The sequence below is a fragment of the Lytechinus pictus genome, chromosome 19, assembly GCF_037042905.1.
Source record: "Lytechinus pictus isolate F3 Inbred chromosome 19, Lp3.0, whole genome shotgun sequence".
In the NCBI taxonomy this organism is placed as follows: Eukaryota; Metazoa; Echinodermata; class Echinoidea; order Temnopleuroida; family Toxopneustidae; genus Lytechinus; species Lytechinus pictus.
The window spans coordinates 11,839,932-11,848,805 of record NC_087263.1 but is presented as its reverse complement, the minus strand read 5'-3'; positions in this window follow the sequence as shown (position 1 = coordinate 11,848,805).

The window sequence follows — 8,874 nt, the reverse complement described above, 5'->3', positions numbered from 1 at the left end:
GTTTAAAGTGCATATGATAAAGTATACTCTTTCGAGAAATACTACAAGCTGAAGTTCATTTATGCTGACCAAGGCACGGTTGGTGTCCTACTGAAAATTGCACAGAGCAACTTTTTGTTGGTTTGCCATGTCAGGTCGCATTTGTTTATCATGATGATGAGGATATTGATGACAACTTAATACTGCTTGACAAAGTAGTGAAATGTTTATGGCGATGGTGGTGGAGATCATTATGATGATGATACATTGGTTACCGATACGGCAGCATTCAATGGTCGCTAAAATTGTGACTCTCCGTGGGGCAGCAAATGCAACCACGGTTCTTGGACATGATAATATGTAAAATATTATGAGTGAATACATGCAACATCTTGCCATCGCTGAATTCTGCTCCTAAACTCAAAATTAAAATAATATGCGAAATCGTACAATTGATTCGACTGGAAATTCTGCCATTCACCCCGTGTTTATTTTTTTTATTCGCTGTATATATGCGCTACGTTATATTATTATTACATGTATATCATTGTGATAATGACGATCATGTAGATAATGATATGATCATGATTGTGGCTGGTGTTGATGATGAACTGATGATGATGATAATGATGTTGATGAATGCTGATAATGATGATGATGCTTTTCATGTTTGCATTTAATTAGTTTCCCACATAAGTCTATAAAAAAGGTTTGTAGTTATAGCTTAGGCTATTTTAAAATTGCACAGGCCCGGGGGAGGTGGAGGGGGGTGCACAGTATGCACATCTCTTGCTTGAATGAACCACAATCATCAAATGTTGTTTCTCCATACCTTTTTTTTAAGCTCTTGCTGAGTTAAATAACAACAACAATAATACTGATTTTAAAATAATGATAATAATACTACTACTACTAATAATGATAATAGTAATGATAATAATAGTAATAATAAGAATAATATACTGTATAAGCTGTTATTTTCGCGGTGGTTTTATTTTCTCGGATTTCGCGAATTGCCGATCGGCCTCGAATTTAACAACGCGCGAAAATATTGACACATTTATCAGTCAGTGCCAATGTCCCCAACAGCAAAGTTTTGCTATTGAAAACATCCTGTGAAGTGAGAAAATTGAGATATGCACCTTTATATGTACAAAAAATAAGGTTTAGAAAGTACAGTTAGTGATTCAAAAAGTTAGCTAGAATTTCACTTTTTTTTATTTCTCAAACAAAATCATAGCCTAAACTATTTTCTAACATAATTCTATCGATATTTATTCACTCACTGTAGTATTACAATGTATTTTCCATAAAATGATTCAGGGTTGTTTGATTTAAATCATGTCGATTTAAATCATGATTTAAATCATGTCGATTTAAATCATGATTTAAATCGCGATTTAAATCACTTGATTTTTTTCAAAAAAATCACTGATTTAAATAAACTTTTATGAAAAAAATTAGTTTTCTCTATTTTCTCTTCTTCTTTAACAGATACTTTCAATGTAATCATTTTCATTTCTGTTCCACATGCTTTAGAGATACTTTAAAAGAATGATACACCCTCATGGAGTCTGATTTTACACCACTGTTTTATTTTCAAATTGTAAAACAAGCAAAACTGATGAAAACAACAAGTTTCTAACGAAGTAATGATAAATAACTCTCTGTATGTACACCAAACTGTTAAATCTTCAATAAAATAATAAATAAAATCTACAAAGGTGCTCAAAGTCCACAACTTGGATACTTTTACAAAACAGCTGAACTACTTGTATGTACCTCCTTCTTGTTACTATTAATACCCATTCTTTCAATTACTGTTTTCATCCGCTTCACAATCCCCATCAACTCAAAACCACATAGTTTGCACTTTGCTCTGCATCCAGTTGCAGATTTTGATGGCAGTTTCTCAAAAAAGTACCAAATGGGGTCTGATTTTCTTCCAGACATGATGCTTATTCATGCATCACAAAAGCGGCAAAACCCTTTGTTTATTAGCTATTACCAGCTGTTAGTTGGGAAGTCCCCCATGTGATAGTTCTAGGAAATATTCCTAGCTAAAATCCCCCATGTGATAATTCTAGGAAATATTCCCAGCTAGAATTCCCAAGGGCAGTATAGGAACCCTAACAGGCCTTTAATAATGTCAATTTTGTTGGAAATTCTCAAGTTCTTTGAGTACTTCATGCATTGGAGTAACACTTCGGATGTTTTGAACTGACTGATATAAACATTTCAAGAGCTTAAATGTATACATAATACAGAACATTACTTGGGCTTCCATAAAATGTCCCTCTCTATAATGCAAATAAAAAAAAAAAAAAAAAAAAATTACCTGTATATAAGTGGATTATTGTGTCAAATAATACAATACACAATGTTCAAAAGACTACTTGACTACTATTATTGGTGTAAAACAGTTTAGATATAGTTTAAAACTTGTTAAGTGTGACCATTATTTTTCGTTGAAAAAAAAAAAAAATCTGATTTAAATCATAAAAATCCGATTTAAATAAAAAAAATCAGATTTTTTTGATTTTTTTTTTAAATAAAAAAAATCAACAACCCTGAAATTTGATTTTATTGTCATCTGATTGACTATATACACACGTATTGGCAGCTATTTGCATACTCTTTAATAAGAGTCTGTTGACAGAATTCAATATTTTTGCACTGAAACCAACTTTTTACTAAGTGAATCTAACAAAACACAACTTCAAAAGATAACTCTTACATATCAAACCGTGACATGATGAATTTTCAGATCTAAAGGTACAAAAAGTGAAATTTAAGCCACTTTTTTCCACACTTTGTTACAGGATGTAACTGTTTTTACCGGGACATATTTATGTATAAAGCACACATCAGCATAAGGTTTTTGAGAAACATAGTTTTGCACATGGTTTGCACTAGTTTTGCTTCTCTGAAATGCTGTGGAAGTGTTTTGTACATCTTCCGAATCGCGAATTGAACAACCCGCGTAAAAATGTCGGGACCCCCGCGAATCGCGAAAAATCCGTACGCGAAAATAACAGCTTGTACAGTACTGATTTACATGCATGTATATACATGTATAGTGCAGAAGCTATACATGTGCGTATTCTTCTGCGCTGTAAAAGCTCTGTCGTGCTTGAAAAATATGATTTTAAAAAAGGAAAAGAAAAAATATAATGGAAAAGATCGGTTTTTAGTCTAAGTTTGAATGTTTCTAGCGATGGAGAGGATCTGATTACATACAGTATATGGCAAGCCATTCTATAGGATGATGATGATGCTGATGACGATAAATGTATGATCATAATTATGATGATAATGATATGATTTAAGGGGAATCAGACCTAAATTAAAACTTGTTTTTAGAGGAAAAAGAAAATAAAAAACAGAAAAGTTGATAGGTGAAAGTTTGAACAATATCAGGCAAACAATAAGAAAGTAAGGAATTTTAAAAAGTTGTAAAAATTGGTAATCACTATACCCATGGAGACTTCAAATTGGCCGCAGATGTGATGTTATAGTGATGTAAGGGAAGCACTACTCTTCCAGGTACTCCTATACATAAAATGGTTAAAATGTCATTTAAATTTTTTTTAGATTATTGCCCCAGGCGAATGGGTACTTAAAGCTAAATGAACGTAGTTGCAGTAAAACACTGATTTCGTGAAAAAGTCTGTAAAACCAAGGTAAAGTATTGATATATCATTGTGGATCTAGATCTGGTACAGTTACATTAACTGAACTTTGTGAAATCATAATATCTAGCTAAAAAACGATCACACTGAAGATCGCCAACACAGATACTATTATTGCTGGAATAAAGACCCGACGGAAATGACCGAATCCGCGCTTATTTTGCTTATTTCTCAGCAATTACACAATTTCTTCCAGAATCCTTTGGCACATATTTTTTATTCATACAAACAGACACTTTGGTGATCATTATATTAAATTCTGTAAAAAGTCATTTTGAGATCGTTCCCACAACTGGAATTTATCTTTAAGAGAAAACCACAAATCCCTGATAATTGTAAACATGGCCTATGGGAAAGTTGTCCTTGCCCCTCGTCATAATTTACTTACCCAGTTGCCAATTTGAAATCTACATATCCCTAGGGATCTCTATTTCGAAGAAGCCATGACTTTCTTATTGCTTTTCTGGTTTCTTTCAAACTTTCAGCATTCTGCTTCATTTATTTTTCTTCTTTCCAACACATCATTTTATGACCAAGGCTGGATTCCCCTTTAAGATATTATTTGTGGGTTATTACCGATCAATTTTGACAAGTTAATGTATATCATTTTATAGCTTAGAATGTGTTTTTTTCAAACTCTATAGAAATATCAAATATAATTTTGGGCAACTTATTGTTGGTTTTGGAATGGCATATCACATATGACCCTTACCAACAATGAAGGACAGGGACATGCACATGTAGACACTGGCGGATCCAGAAATAACCCTAAATTTTATGTGAAAACCTTTTTATTTTGCTTCTCACATTTTTGCAGACAAAATTACCTTAAATATTACATGAAAACCTTTTTTTTTTGTCGGGGGAAAATGTGCCCCCCCCCCCCTCTTTTGGAGAACCCGGGATCCACCCCTGTATATATAAGAAAAATACTGCCAAAACCCACATGCTGCAAGTCTCTCAATAAATGAAGAAAAAAAATAGTATGACTGCAGTTATGCTTAAGATACAGGCTTCACCCGACACAGTTTAATGTTTCTGTTATTGTTCATCAAATAACTATACACTACCATCCTCCGACAAGGATGATTACTCCTTGAGATAATTGAAATGAAGCAATATCTCAAGAGAGGGTTGATATTTCACAGAACAGCAACTCAAATTCCACCTGACTTTGCATTTAATCTTGCTATTCACAAGACATTCATTTTAAGTCACTTTTTCATCAGTTATGCCCTTCACTCCATGCTGTATGCGTTGGATATTCATTATTTTTGTCTGGGTCTCAATAAATAGCCCATTCTAATATTGGCAAGTGTCCCGAGGTTATTGCTTTATTGAAAACGATTCTTTTCTATTCCGGTTCTTCAAGAACGATATGGGAAGGCCCCGTTTTGAAGATCTCCAATCTGTGTATCAATCCAGGGGAGTGTTCACACTTTCTTTGCTGGATTAGAAAACGACGTGGTCATGGAAAGTTGAGTTTTGTTTTGGCAATGGCTGAAAATTAATCTTGGCCAAAATAATATTGAAAAAGGGCATAGAAAGTTTAATTTTCATTTTGTCCAATGCCAATTCGTCCAATTGCCAACTCATCTACTATCATTTGGTCTACCATCAGTTCGTCCAATATCTACATTGTCTAATTGCCATTTTGTCCACTCACCATTTCGTCTAAAAACCAGTTGGTCCAATAGCCATTTAGTCCATGTACCATTTGGTCTAATTAGACTAAGTGTTAATTGGGCAAAATGAAGGAAAATAAAATGAGTATTAGACCAAATGGTTATGAGACCAAATGGTCATTGACCAACTGGTGATTAGACGAAGTGATGATTGGACCAAATGGTTATTGGACCAAATGGTTGTTAGACAAAATGTTGGACAGAATGGCATTAAACCATAAAAATGAAGGTAGACTATGTGGTGAGTGGACGAGTTGGTAGTTGACAAATTGGCAATTTACCCATAGCTAATGAAACGGGCTGTAAAAATTACATTCAAGGACATGACTTTCGAGTAATTGTAATATTTGGTGTAGTAATTCGGGTCATTTCAAGCTTTTTCGTAAAGGTCAGTTGGAAATTATACCCCCCCTCCTGCCCCTTGATGAATCATGTGGACCTAAATAAATTTTGTAGGCCTACCTTTATGAAGTAAAAAAGTTGATAACTTTATATTCATTCATGGGATGAACAATCATTATTAATCAAACATTATGAGTACTGTATTTGAAAACTAATAAATTATGATTTCAAGATGTACATGAACGTACACAAACTTGTGGAAAAAACATGAATTACAGTATTGCACATGTAGACCTGTACAGGTAACAATAACGTGACATGAATTCACTAGAGCCAGAATAATCAACTGGGTCCCTTGTGGTGTGAAAGGCACTATACGCACATCATTAATTTCATTCTGTAGTACATGTTAGTTTAGAGGAGGAAATGTTTATTTTTTACCTAGTCAGCCGATAACGGTTGACTGTAATTGCCTTTTTGTGTAGTCATGGCACTTTCCTACCAGAAAATGCCAATCTGTCCCCAAGTCATGTAGAAAATTGAGTACGCGGACAGAAAGTCAAGTAGTTCTTGATCCACCCGAGATGTTTTAGAATTACCTGCTGAACATTGTGTGAATTCTAATTCATTGTCGAGTATATTGCATTTACGCTGCAGTAAATTTGTGTTTTGATTCACAAGCAAAATGAGTAAAAGATCCATTCAAGTTTATAGACCATCTCCAACATTTTACGGTTCTATGTATCTTGTTGCTACCCATCTCGCGTAAAAAGACTATTGTATTTTATGTCTATGCCTTTATGACCAAAAACAGTGGTTATTGCTGAACATTGTGTGAATTCTAATTCATTGTCGAGTATATTGCATTTACACGGCGCCGCACTATGTTTGTGTTATGATTCACAAGCAAAAGGAGTAAAAGATCCATTCAAGTTTTAATATAGACCATCTCCAGCATTTTACGGTTATGTACACTGTATCTTCTTGCTACCCATCCAGCGTAAAGAAACTATTGTATTTTGTGTCTATGCATGACGAAAAACAGCGGTTATTGCCATGTTCAGGCCGGGTGAGGGGAGAGGTAATATTTCAAAACAGAAATGTCTGTTCGACACGCATGGTGCTCAACAAATACATCTATGACAATTTGTAATAAGTTGTTCTAATAGTAAAACAAATGTTTTAAAAATACAAGGAACACCATAAAATGTTTAAGCAAAAAAAATGAAAATAAAAAGATTAATATTGCTGTTACATTCATAGTTAAGTGAAAGTATGAACAATATCGGACAAACAAATTATGAATTTTCAAAAAGATGTGAATATTGATAATCACTATACCCATGGAGACTTCAAATTATAAGGTAATTATGTATTCCAATATTTTGGGGCAAACACAGAAATGACCTATCACCCATTCATTTGAATGTCCTTGGGATGTGAAAGAGGGATATGAGAATTTATGAGAATTTCATACACAATATCTGATCACTTCCTAGAGATTACCAGGATATAGGGTTTTTACCTTTTTACCCTGTGTTGTTCCCATATTGTTCAAAACTAGCGGTGAAAAGAATAGCGTGAACACACCCCAGTTCAAATGTGAACAAAGCCGGTTGACCTGCCAGTGTTTTAATTGCCTGGGGGGTGTGCATCCCTTTCCGCTCTCTGACGAAAATAATTAAGCTGTCAGTTCTTCTTTGGAAGAAGTCACCAATGCGCCTAGAAGAATGGCTGCAGTGTCTCATTTATTATGAAAACTAAATTACCGAATGAACAATTGCCCAATTACCTTGCCCTTTTGGAATAGGTACAGAACACAAATTTTTATTGTCCCGAGGATTGTTAGATTTCATTACTTCTCTGTATTTTTAATGTGTTGATCAATATGTTTTGATCAAATGAGAAATGCACATGCTTTGCCTTTATAATCAAGGATAACGTACCCCTATAATATCAAGCACGTTCCCCGCAAAGTATCTGGACTTCAGGTTGAGAGTTTTGCAGGAAATGATTCGGTGTGAAAGGGGAAAGAGCAATCTACCTTTTAACCCACTGAGGTGGAGACTTAATTTGTCTTAATAGTAATGAAGGTTCTTTCGCACCAGTCTGAAAATGCTGAATATTATCTACTGCTTTGACGCCTAATGAATAACAATGACCTCCCAAGAACTATGGCCGGAGGGGGGGGGGGGGGGTCACTGCCATTGAAGAGTGAACAGCATCCGCGAAAATCGTCCGGAAAAAAGCACCCTAAACGAGGATTTAAGGGCATGCCACTAGTACTCTAAACAGATTTTGTGCAGATGTACCAGATTTGAACACTCTAAACAGGGATTTCATTTATTGATTTTTCAGTGTTTTCTTTGTAGCTGATGCTGTTCACTGTCCAAATGGCAGTGAAACCACCCCCCCCCATCCCCTGGGTTATGACCATCTCAAAATCAAACTTGAACAGCTATTCAAATTCCAAGAAATATGTAATATTAAATTCCATAAAATGCTATTTCTCAGTTAATGATAAATTAGTTGCTTTTGCATTTTAATAGCATGAAACAGACAATATTTCAAACATTTGAATATGAGAACCAATATTTTAGGTCTTCTTGAGGTATTGAAAATGGAAATTCATGAAAATTTCTTGTACATGTATGTATATCCTCATTATCCATGGCAGCTGCTTGCAAAATCCAAGCTCAGATAATGATAAATTAGTTGCTTTTGCATTTTAATAGCATGAAACAGACAATATTTCAAACATTTGAATATGAGAACCAATATTTTAGGTCTTCTTGAGGTATTGAAAATGGAAATTCATGAAAATTTCTTGTACATGTATGTATATCCTCATTATCCATGGCAGCTGCTTGCAAAATCCAAGCTATACACACACTCACAAATTTGTTATTCGTGATGGATTTGAGGACTGGATTGACTCACTGTAAAAAAAAATGAAATAATCAAAAGTTAGAGAAGATGGGAAAAAATAATTTGAGGTATCGCATTCTTTTCATGATATTTCAGACGAATATCAAGTAGCTCACATTGATATTTTAAATACTGTAAACATGCAAGTAATTTCATTAATGTCCTCGTCCACCCCAGAAAAAATGTTGATTTGAATTGAATTAAAATGAAAAAAAATAAAACAAGCATAATGCTGAAAATTTAATCAA